General features: G+C 37.5%; 1 long non-coding RNA gene across 1 annotated transcript in view; it reads right to left on the minus strand.

The window, feature by feature from the left end:
• LOC134739383 (uncharacterized) overlaps nt 1-12,845 on the minus strand; it is a 70,668-nt gene that overhangs the window by 19,493 nt on the left and 38,330 nt on the right. The window contains exon 5 of the long non-coding RNA XR_010125979.1: nt 3,638-3,812. This is a non-coding gene — a long non-coding RNA (uncharacterized LOC134739383). The remainder of the gene's footprint in view (nt 1-3,637; nt 3,813-12,845) is intronic.

The following is a 12,845-nucleotide window of genomic DNA, read 5'->3' on the forward strand; positions in this document are numbered from 1 at the left end:
GTGGCTCACACCTGTAATCCCAGCATTTTGGGAGGCCGAGGCAGAAGGATCACAAGGTCAGGAGTTCAAGACCAGCCTGGCCAACATGGTGAAACTCTGTCTGTACTGAAAATACAAAAAATTAGCTGGGCATGGTGGTGCGTGCCTGTAATCTCAGCTACTCAGGAGGCTGAGGCAGAAGAATTGATTGAACCAGGACCCTGGAGCCAGAGGTTGCCAGTGAGCCAAGATCATGCCACTGCACTCTAGTCTGGGCTACAGAGCTAGACTCTGTCTCAAAATAAATAAATAAATAAAAGAAACAAACTGAAATGAAAAATCTACCAGCCAAAAAAGCCATGAATGAGATGGAGTCACAGCTAAATTATATGAGATGTGTAAAGAAGAGCTGGTACAAGTTTTATTGAGACTATTCAGCAAAATCAAGGAAGAGGGACTTCTCCCTAACTCATTCCACAAAGCCAACATCTCTCTGATACCAAAATCTGGCAAAGATGGGATGATTAAAAAAACTACCAGCCAATATCCCTGATGAACATAGACACAAAAATCTTCAACAAAATACTAGCAAAGTGAATCCAGCAGCACATCAAAAAGTTAATTCACGATGGTCAGGTAGGCTTCATTCCTGGGATGCAAGGTTGGTTCAACATTTGCAAATCAATAAAGGTGATTCACCACATAAACAGCACTTAAAACAAAAACCATATAGTCATCTCAACAGATGCAGAAAAATCTTTTGATAAGATTCAACATCCTTCATGATAAAAAACCCTCAAGAAACTAGGCATAAAAGGAGCATATCTCAAAATAATGAGATCCATTTGTGACAAAACTACAGCCCAACATTATACTGAATGGGCAAAAACTGGAAGCATTCCTCTTGAGATCTGGAACTAGACAAGGAAGCTCATTCTCAACACTCCTATTCGACATAACACTGAAAGTCCTTACCACAGCACTCAATCAAAAGAAAGAAATAAAATGTATACAAATAGGAAAAGAAGAATTCAAAGTATCTCTCTTTACTGGTGATATGATTCTATACCTAGGAAACCCTAAAAATTCCTTCCACCAAAAGGCTCACAGAACTGTTATACAACTTCAGTAAAGTTTCAGAATACAAAAATAATGTATAAAAATTAGTAGCAGTTCTATACACCAATAATGTTCAAGCTGAGAGCCAAATCAAGAACACAATCCCACTTATAATAGCCACAATAAAATTCCTAGAAAGACAGCTAACCAAGGAGGTGAAAGATCTCTACAAGGAGAAATACGGAACACTGCTGAAAGAAATCATAAATGACACAAACAAGTGTGAAAATATTACATGCTCATGGGTTGAAAATTCATGGCCATACTGCCCAAAGCAATCTATAGATTCAACACTATTCCTACTAAGCCACTAATGCCATTTTTTTTACTAGAATAAAACTATTCTAAAATTTATATGCAACCAAAAAAGAGGCTGAATAGACAAAGCAATCCTAAACAAAACAACAAAGCCAGAAGCATCACATTATCCAACTTCAAATCATACTATAAGGCTACAGTAACCAAAACAGCATGGTACTGGTAGAGAAACAGACACATAGACCAATGGAACAGAATGGAGAACTCAGAAATAAAGCCACACACCTATGGCCATCTGATCTTTGACACAGTCAACAAAAACAAGCAATGAGGAAAGGACTCCCTATTCTAATAAATAGTGCCAAGATAGCTACCTAACTATATGTAGAAAAATGAAACTGGACCCTTATCTTTCATCATATACTCAAGATGAATTAAAGATTTAAATGTAAGACCTCAAAATATAAGACTCATTGAAGAAAACCTAGGAAATACCATCCTGGTCATTGGCCTAGGAAAAGAGTTTATGACTAAGTTCTCAAAAGCAATTGCAACAAAAACAAAAATTGGTAAGTGGGACCTGATTAGACTAAAGAATTTTTGCACAGCAAAAGAAACTCTCAACAGAGTAAAAGACAACCTACGGAATAGGAGAAAATATTGTCAAACTACGCATCTGATAAAGATCTAATATTCAGAATATATAAGCACCTTAAATACTTGAACAATTTTAAAAACCCATTTAAAAAATAGAAAAAAGACATGAACAAAGTCTTCTCAAAAGACTTACAAGTGGCCAAGAAACATATGAAAAAATATTCAGCATCACTAATCATCAGAGAAACATAAATAAAACCAAAATGTGGTAGTATCTCACATCAGCCAGAATGGCTATTACTGAAAAGTTAAAAAAAAAATGCTGGTGAGGATGCAGAGAAAAGGGAATGCTTACACACTGTTGGTGGGAGTGTGAATTAGTTCAACCACTGCAGAATACAGCTGGGTGATTTCTCAGAGAACTTAAAACAGAACTACCATTCAACACAGTAATCCCATTACTATGTACATATCCAAAAGAAAATAAGTTATTCTACCAAAAAGACACATGCACTTGTATGTTCATCACAGCATTATTTATTAGAGCAAGGATATGGAATCAACCTAGGTGACCGTCAGTTGTGGATTGGATTAAAAAAAAAATGTTGTACCTATACACTGTAGAATACTATGTAGCCATTAAAAAAGAATGAAATCATTCTTTGAAGCAGCATGAATTCAGCTGGAACCTATTATCACAGGAACAGAAAACCAAATACCACACGTTCTCACTTATAAGTGGAAGCAGACAATGGGTACTCATAGACATAAAGATGGCAAAAATAGACAATGGGGACTATTGGGGGAAAGAGAAGGGAGAGAGGAAAGAGTTGAAAACTATTGGGTACTATTCTCAGTATCTAGGTGATGAGATCACTCAAACCCCAAACCTCAGCATCGTGCAATATACTCAGGTATATTGCACGTTTCTATAATAAAATGTGAAATTACTTTTAAAAATAAATTGAGCAACAACCAGCAACTTGGAAGGAACAAAAAAATGTCACAAGCACCACAAAGAAGCAGCCATAAAAAAGGTGAGAGTTACCAGATTTTAGCCAATGACTGATGCTTACAACAATAGAAAGCTGGAGTGTGTGACTCAGGAACTAGAATTCCTTTCTAGTTCTCAGACTGTCTTTCAACACAGAGAGATGGCTGAATGCTGTTGTATAAAGGCACCTAAGTCATCCCAGAAAAAGATACCCCATTGTTAGGGTAGGAATATAAATTCTAAACCCCACCAGAGACTTTGCACTGTAGAAGCCCTCTTTTTATCAACAAGATTATAAATCGCAATTGATTGGTTAATAAGAAAAAAATAAAATAAATTGGTGATCCATAAATATGAGACATGTTTTCAACATTTTATTATAACTTGCAATGTCTAAATATGCATTTCACGACCAGATCTTTGATACAGTGTCAAAGGATTTCCTCTGAGTATAGGTCACTGATTATATTCCCATATATAATAGTGAGTTCCATATAAAATTGCCAAATTTTAGCCGCTTATGATTTTAAAAGATGGGAATTTCATAAAGTTCATTTGGACCTACAAAACAGCAATTTTTTATACCTTGCATCTAATTTAATTCTTGACACCTTGATTTTGTAGTCTTTATAACACAATAAAGTTACTTTTCTTAGAAAAATTGACCTTAGGTTTTCCTTTATAGGTTACCTGGTACTTCCGTCTCACAGCTCTTAAGATTCTTTCCCTGTCTTAACTTTGGATAACGTGATGACAATGTGCCCAGGCGAAGATGTTTTTGCGGTGAATTTCCCAGGTGTTCTTGGTGCTTCTTGTATTTGGATGAAGAATACAAATAGACAATCTAAGGTCACACCTCAAGGAACTGGAGAAACAAGAACAAAACAAACCCAAATCAAGCAGAAGAAAGGAAATAACCAAGATCAGAAACAAACAAACAAAATATGAAAGATAAATGAATCTGCTCTCCAAGGCCTTTAACCGTGAATAAAACAACTGATTTTTTAAAAATAAGTACATAACATAAAAATTTACAGGAGAAAAAGTGCACAAGTGTATCAAAGAGGAGTCAGCTTGCAGGAAGCTTGCATGTTCTCTGGGCCACCAACAATATGTTTTACAGACAACACTGATTAATTGACAGTTCAGTTAGCAGATCAGTGAAGAGATCTCTTGCCAGACTTGGTCAATATTATCTCCAGCACTGAAAGAAATTGAGCCTGGGTGGCAAAGTTTTCCGTTTACAATTTACTTGGAGTAGGGAAGCTGAGGATTGGCAGTTTCACATGAATACAAAGGCCAAACAATGGAATAAATTAATTTGAATCTCTCATTCAATGAGTAACATCATCCACATGGTAATCTAGTTCACACGTGAGGCGTGTCCACAGTGTGTGAGGCAAACTCCTAAGTAGCCCAAGGATAGCCTATCTTATGATGATATGAATCTCACCATAAACTGTGTGAGCAAAGAGTGTTTCCAATTTACTATATCTTTTACCTTTGTATTTTCCTTAGTTCTTCTCCTTATAAGTTAATTGAAAAGTATAAAGCATATTAAGGTAGAAAACCATTATGATACAAAAAAGTGAGAAAGTTCAGGACACTTAGAGATATATATTGTATTCACAAAGAAATGTACATAATTTTCATAATCGATCCAATTAGTTATGTGTGTACTAAGTTTTCTTAGTAAGAAGAAACCTGAGTTGAGGCTGAGTTTGCTATTTCCACAGAGTTCTAGGCCTAGCCCCATCTCCATGCTGTTTGAAGAGATGGCATAACAACCCCAACAGAATATTTTGGCCGTCTATCTGAGAGGGCGAGGGGAATCTTAAGGCTGAAACCTCATCTCATGACAGACACTGTGCAATGAACAAATCAATTCAATATATATTTTGCTGTAGGATCAAAATTGGAAGTCACTGACTTCAAAATCCTCTTATCAGTCCTTTCTGCTTTTGCCAGCAAGCAAGTATATCCCCAGAGTCCAGCCCCTCAGGTGTGAGCACATCATAATATAAAAATCTGTCAAAATCTCTAGTTTTCTATATGAAAAAATAAACCCCAGAAGCCAAATAAATATCCCTATAGTGTTACATCATATCTTTGACTTTGGTACAGACTGTAGGCATTACCAGCAGTCTCTATTCCTACCAAATTAAAGTAGGAATCCTAAAAAAAACCAGTTCACTTCCATGTATCTTTATTTAGTTGAACAAGACAGCCTACCTAAGCAAAATAACGAGACACATAAGAACTAGCATGTATTTTGAAAAGAAATTCCCCCAGGGTTCAGCTAATTACTATCTTAAAACAACTGCCTATATTCAGATGCCAATTGAAAGATTAAATCAGTGGCTATGACCATATTATTTGCCTCTTAACACTACAGACAATGTGTCTGCGGTTACTGTACTAACAGCAGGGTACCAAGCATCCTGTGGAGCATTCTGTAGAGGATGATGCTTTGAGGGAACACAGCTGCTTTCAGGGGGAGAAAAACTGCAGATTTAAATTTCAGAATGTTTTCCTTTGGGTCGTTTTGTACTTGTGAACAGAAAGTTCACTCTCTTATGCTCTCCTTCAACACACACACACACACACACACACACACACACTTCATACTGATGCAATTATTACCAACCATGATGAGTGTGGTTTCTGCAAGTCAGATGTTGTCTTGACTCATGACTAATTCAAATAACTGAAATAAATCCAGACAACCACTTTACAATATAAAGGGGAAAAAGTAAAAGCTTGTATATGTGTTTCTCCAGCATGCACAAGCAAAGTGTATGTATGGACTATGCACAGACCAGGTGAGAAACTTTTCCACATAGTAGTCTTTAATGTTTATTTTACATCAAAATAAGAATAAGACTTTCTCATGTAGATAAAGGGAAGAAGGCATATGAAGTGAGTGCATAGAAAGGCAAAGGAGCGATAAGCAATTGGGGAACAGCACATCAGCTCCTCCAAAAGGCTATCACTGTTGCAGCAGCCACATGCATTCTTATTCATCCTATACAGTCCACAACATACACAAGCAGCCCACAGGCACCCCTGCACTTGGCATGGATCCTGGAAATACTCACACCTACCTTTCACCAAAGCCAACCTGTCATCCACAGCAGTTGAGAACACATTCTCAGAGGAAAGTTTGAAGGATTAAGTAATCTAAAGCACCAAACATTCTAAATATAGGCCATAACAAAATGGGACAGCCTTACCGCATTCTGTGTATCCCCATTTGCAGTTCCCCAACAAAACCCTGCTCTGTCGTACTGTGATGCCTTTCTGCATCCCATTCCCACTGCAGGAGTGTTCCTCTTGATGCTTCTACCCAGACAGGTCCTGTCTTCCTTGTGTTACCTGCTGTGGTAAAACCATTCTTCACTACTGCTCTTTAATCCTTGGGCAACCTAGACATACCATTTTTTATATTGCATTGTAATTTCTAATACTAATTTTTAATTTTTCTCTAATCCTGCCCCCTCCACCACCCAGATTATGAGGTGTTGAAGGGCAGACAGTGATATTTATTCTTTTTCTATCCCTGGTGATTAGTACAGTACCTGGCAGACAATAGATTCCAAGTAGATGTGTGACAGATGAACAATCTCTAGGCTTGTGTTGGTTGTTCTTTGTTTCTTTTTCTCTAATTGTGTTTTGGGAAAACAAGTTTCTTACTTTATGAGGATGATATTTATTGATATATAAAACTTCATCTCCTTCTATTTCTGCTCCAACAAGGGTTGATTTGTGAGTGACCAGGTTCACTTCTCTGCTGCACAGCTGGCAGAAACCTCTGAAATTCACCCCCCACCCCCCGACAAGGAGTGCCCTTGGAATCACTTTTTTGCACAGAATCAAATTTTGCTCTCACTTCTAATTCTTACTATCCCTCTTGATGATGGGAGGGATTTGTAACCTTAATTTCACCATATATTACTTCAGAAAATACATCTCTTGTCTCAATGGTCCTAATATCCTTCCCAATGAAGCATGAACACACACAAACACACACATACACACACACATACACACTCTTGCCCTTTGAGTTATTTAAAGAGTAACCAACATCAATAGCAATTCAGTCCCAGAACACAAGTTTGGCTTCATAAATTAGTCTCACAGTGACAAGGAGTCTTTTCCATCCCAGGTGAGAAACCTATTCCTTATAGCAAGAAAAGAAGTCCAGGGATTGTTTTCTTTATATTATATATTTTCCTGGCAGTTTTAAATATATTCCTTTTAACTTTATAACACATGCATTATTTTATCTTCATTCATCCATTTCATGATTTAATTTTAACAAATAACTAATAGAAAGAAACCGTAATTAAAAGGAATTCTAAACCAACTACCTGACCTACTGGCCTTCATTCATGTTTTCACAAGCACCACATTTACACTTGTTTTAAAATGTTCCAGCAATCTTAGTTCTAACTTTGACTATAATATATTACTATACTCACTTAGAGTGAAACTCTCTATCCAAATTAAATCTTCTTCTGAGTTTTGCATAGTCAATAGTAAGATCTCACATAAAAGGCTTGCCAGAAAAATTCTCAGAATGTCTGGTGCTGAAGTTTGGAAACTGAAGGACACTGTACCCAACAAAAGGTAGGAAGGCAGAGCGAGAACCCAATGGCAGTGTAACAGGCAGAACAGAATCATGGTTCAGAGCACAGATCCCCAGAGCCAGACTGCCGAGGTCCAAATTCTACAACTGCAGGCAAGTTACTTAACACTCAGGTTCCTTATCTATAAAATGGTCATAACAATATTACCTACTTCATATGGTTGTTTGTGAGGATTAAGTAAGAGTACACATACTTAAAATGTTTGGACTGGTAACAAGGTAAGCACTAAGTATTTACTATTAAAAATATTATTATTATCAATAATATTCTCACCAAATGTATCAAGCCTCTGAGTTAAAAATCATTGTAACTGAAATGCATTAATTGACATTTCTGTGGTTGATGGCATCCCTGAAGAGTCAATTAATCAAAAGCAGGCCATGTAGCTTGCTTTATCTTTAAGGCAAGCTGCCATGGGTTTTAAATTTAAAGGAAAAACAATCATGGATAGATGCATATCTAAAATAAACTTATCCTTCTTAGTTTCATAATTCTTAAATTACAGCTAGTCTATCTAACAAATACATATTATATGTCTGCTATTATATCAAGAGGTGTAGATAAAAAGAAATGCAGTATAATACATGATTACTTTTCTCAACAAATTTTGGAGAAAACAGCTTATAGGCAGGAACTGGTACAATGCAAATTCTGAAGAAAGATCTGGAGGGAAAGACTCTAAGGATAATAGAATGGGCTTGAATTAATCTTTGAAAGATAGAGAAAGTTTAAGTCAGAAAAGAAAAGGAGGAGGCCTCCCAGGCAGAGTGGATAGTTTAGGCAATAAGTAAGCATGCTGGGAGACATTCTCATTGGTTAGGAATGAGCGACCCAGTTAAATGAGACATTGAAGGGACTGGCGGTGTGAGTGTACACCCAGGCCCTGGGACTGAGGTTAGACTTTATGTGCCTCCATGTTTCTCTTCAAATTGGAAATGTGTTTTCACTGTATATGAAAGGGAAGGAGATGCTTTGATAGATGGCACTCTTAAAGAGATGTCAAGTCTTCATGGAACAACCTCAAATACCATCCAGTTCTCTTGATACCTTGTGCCCTGGTTTCTTTTCTTCCTTGATGTTAAATCACTATGGAAATTTGCATGAGAAGGGGATCTTTGTTTCTCAGAGTTCATCTGCTCCAGTAGCCATTTACTCCTCACTTCATTGTCACTCATCTCCTCAGCAAAGAGAGGGTGAGGACTCCAAGGAGAGAATAGCGGCAGGAGCAGACAAGCTCCTGAGGACCAGAGACTTTGTTGTCATGTAAATCAGCACAGAAATAAAAGGGAAAAGATGTACGGAGAATAGGTTTTAGGAGCAAATAAATAAAATGATTTCCATGGGGGCAACAGTAGCTCTTTAATATTTATCAGTGCCACTGAGTTCTTTTTGCAACAGTAATTCATCATCATAAAGCCCATTTCCACATAACTTGTTGGGTATTGCAATCACAATGAGGGTACTCCCCTAAAAAAACATTACTAATGGCTATCTTGGTTTCAAAATGCTAGACTCATGCTAATGGAGAAGATGACCAAAACAAAAGAGAATAGATGCAAACAGAAACATCACATTTTCACCAGGGAAACTTAAGTTGAGCTGTGGATCATAGGACTTTGAATCTTTAAAATGGAAACTTACTATCACACTAACCCTATACGTCATTGACTTATGGGAATCCAAACACATATGGACAAAATGGTAAAGAATGAAATCTGATCCATTTTACCGGAATTCTTTTTGTAAAACATGAATTTCATTATATTGAAATGGGCAGCAAGGAAAAATACATAACAGACTGTGAGAAAACGTTTGCTTATCTGTTTCAAAGTGTTTAATGTGTTATGGTTAAGAAAAAAGAGTCTTAAAAAGTTGCTGTCAGCAGCAACTCATTTGACTGACAGATTCCTTAGCAAAAGCTAAAGGAGTGAGTAACCCTGGAAGCAATTCACGCATGCATGCAGCATCAGTTTTAAGGGAGCCCTGGGTAAATTTCACCCGATGAACTCCTAGTGGTAAACAACTTCACCATTGTATAGTAAAAGAAACACTAAGGGAACCTTGAAACTACTGAGGCATCAAAGGAAGCTGAGCGGACAAGAGTGGAAGCTTGAAATTTATCCTGTGTAAGCCACCCTTTGCTTCAGAATCCAGCTCAACTTCCCCCTGAGATAGACTCTAGATAAGATGTAAAACAAAGGCCATTCTTACCTTTAGAGGCAGTGAAAAAGCAACGAGAGGAAATAAAAAACAAAGAGAGGTTTTTGTATTCTGTTATTTTGATTTGGGAGCTCCCCTGCCCCCAACCCCCAACCGTTGTCCATCCTTGCACAGTGTCTCATGGCATTCATTAGGGAGATATAGCTTAAAATGGGTGTGCCCTAACCGGTTGTCTCCCAGAGTAACCTTGAAGGCAAAGAACATAACTTAAGGAGGCATCTGTCAAGGAATTCTCAGCTACTGTAAATTTAAGCTGTGAGAGCTCAATAATTAGAGAATTGTAATTAAGAAAAAGTGGAGCAATGTCAGATTCATTCAGAACCTAGAATAATTTCTATATTACCTTGCTTTATACAGTTTCTTCCATTATTAGTTTAGACCTCATAATAAAAATGCAGTCACACATCTTTGTGCCACAATTCCAAAGGAACTATCTTCAAATTTGTTTCTTTCCCATGTTCTCTCACTCAAGAATTGTTACCTTCATCAGCCCCTTCACCCACACCAGAAACCCTGGGAATCATCCCTGAGTCTTTCCTCACACCCAGTCAGTTGCCAAATCTTGTTCATCCTACTGCCTTACAATCTCTTTTATAGTTTCCACACACACACTGCTTCTACCCTAGTTAAGGCCCTTAGAACTCACCTACACCTAGTTAAGGCCCTAAAAGTCTCACTCACTTATCTTTTACTCTCCAAATTTAATCTTATCTAATAAACCTTTTATATTGCTGACAAGGTACTTGTTTGAAAATTCTTACAGTTGCTCCTGCCTATCTGTGGTATAAAATGCAAAATCTTCTTGATCTGGTCATTATTTGACCGTCCATCCTCATATCTTACCCCTACACATAGCTCCTCTGTGCAGTACTTATTCTTTTTGAACTTGGCTTATTCTCTCTTGCTTCTCTGCACTTGCACAACTGGTCCTCTGTCCTCTCCGTGGCCCACGCTGTGTGCCCTTCAAGTCTCAGGTGAACCATGTTCTCTATGATACGGTCAGGACTCCATGTTCTCTATGATACGGTCAGGACTCCCTATTTCATCACCTCATAGTACTTCTGTGATCAGCACTTCAAATTGCCAAAATCAGAAACTCACTCAGGCTACAGAAAAGTACAAGTGAGGAAGAGGGGCCCCAGACAAGTATCAGAATATACCCCCAGCCAGGCACCAGGAAAATGGAGCATGGTTCAGGAAACAGAATAGCATTCAGGACCCCAGGCAGCTTTTGTGGTTTATCTCACCATTCTCCTCAGAAAAGAGAATATGTAAAGCCCTTTTCTCAGTCCCAGTCATTGTTACCCCACAACATCTTCCAGCTTCTGTTCCAATTATCAACTGTCTGACTTCCTCTATACGTTGAATTCAAACCGTTTAGAAGAGATTTTACCAAGGCAATGAGGTACCATGAATCTCTATTGAGGTGTTCTTTCCTACCACACCCCACAGGACACTGGTTTGTAGCTGTGCTATGTGTTGGCATATCAAGCCAGCTGTGGCAGAGCAATTCCACTGGGCAGCAGCAAGGTGATCTATGGTTAACAAATGCCATAAGGGGACTATCGGGTGTCAGCATTCTGAGATTTGGCATACCCGATAAAAATTTCATTGTGTATAACTGACAAAGAAATTCTCACACTGTATTATATTTGCTTACATGATTGCAGGACTATCTTTTTAAAAGTCTGTGAGCATTTTGTGAAAAATTTTATCCCTCAAGCTCTAGATCTACTACATAAGTATATAGTAGGTATGCAATAAATATTTGCTAAATAAATGAATGAATGGATGGATGTATTAAGAATACACACATATATGTTAAATAATTTTATTTTGGCATCAAAGAGTTTATTACTAAAGGCATTCTAAGTATCTTACCTTTATATCCCATTTAGCTGAAGCACCTTATCTAAATCTGTACTGTAAGTCTCCTAGAGAACTATGGAGTGGAAACTCCCTCAAACCATAAACACAGAAACCCTAACCCCAGAATTGGTAGTTCTAGTATGTTAAAAGATTATGAAATCATAGAATATCAGGGCTGAAGGGGACCTGAGGACCATTTTCCTAACCTCTGTCCATCAGGATACACACAATAGGCAATATTTACGTGAGTAACAGTTGAGGTGGCCTAACACACTTCTCCATCGGTAAAGGGGACCATGAGCTCTGCTCAGTTACATGCACCATGCACTTTAACTTCTTCCTTTCCCAGAGATGCATTTCAATTGAGATATTTGATAACATGTTTAGATGAGGAAACCTAAGCCTATAGAAGATAAGTTGCTTGTTCAAGGTCACACAGCTCCCTAATTAAAAAGCCAGAGTCTAGGTCTCCTCCTCAGTCCAGTGTTCTTTTCTAGTTCTGTTTAGCATTTCTCAGTAAATGAATAATTTAACCTAAAAGTTCACTTTAACCATTTTGCTACCAGAGGCAAGAATGAACATAAGGCCCATAAATGGAGAATTGAGCAAATTGTATTTAAGGGAAAAGATCCACAAGCAGATAATGTGGTAAAGGAGAAGGCAAGAGCAGGGACACAGGAAAAACTACAACTCTAAGAAATGCTTCTGTAACACAGTGAACTGGTCATTCGGTAAATTGGTTCTTAGGTAAATTAATTTTCTGCAAATTGGCCTTGGCATATTGCAACTGGCATTTAAATACATAGCTCCATAAACACATATAGTTGTGAGCTAACTCAGAAGTCTCATGTAAGCCATTATCACTTCATATAATTTGTTCATATAGAGTATAATAATTGCTCTTTCTCAGCCTAGTTAATGTTTGGTTGTTTCGTAATTTTTAAAAATACCAGATACTTAATTAATTTAAGCTCATTGTTTTCCAGTCTTTTAAGTTACAAATTAGCAAGTTTCTGCTATGCACACATTTAGCATATCTGTGGTAATTGAGAACAGAATTTGGAGGCTTACTAACAGCAACCACATGAAGGAGAATATGAAATGCTGATTACCCTCATGGATTGCAACAAAATTCTGTGGTGTATGAATTGTCTGGCATT

The sequence above is a fragment of the Pongo pygmaeus genome, chromosome 3, assembly GCF_028885625.2.
Source record: "Pongo pygmaeus isolate AG05252 chromosome 3, NHGRI_mPonPyg2-v2.0_pri, whole genome shotgun sequence".
Taxonomy (NCBI): domain Eukaryota; kingdom Metazoa; phylum Chordata; class Mammalia; order Primates; family Hominidae; genus Pongo; species Pongo pygmaeus.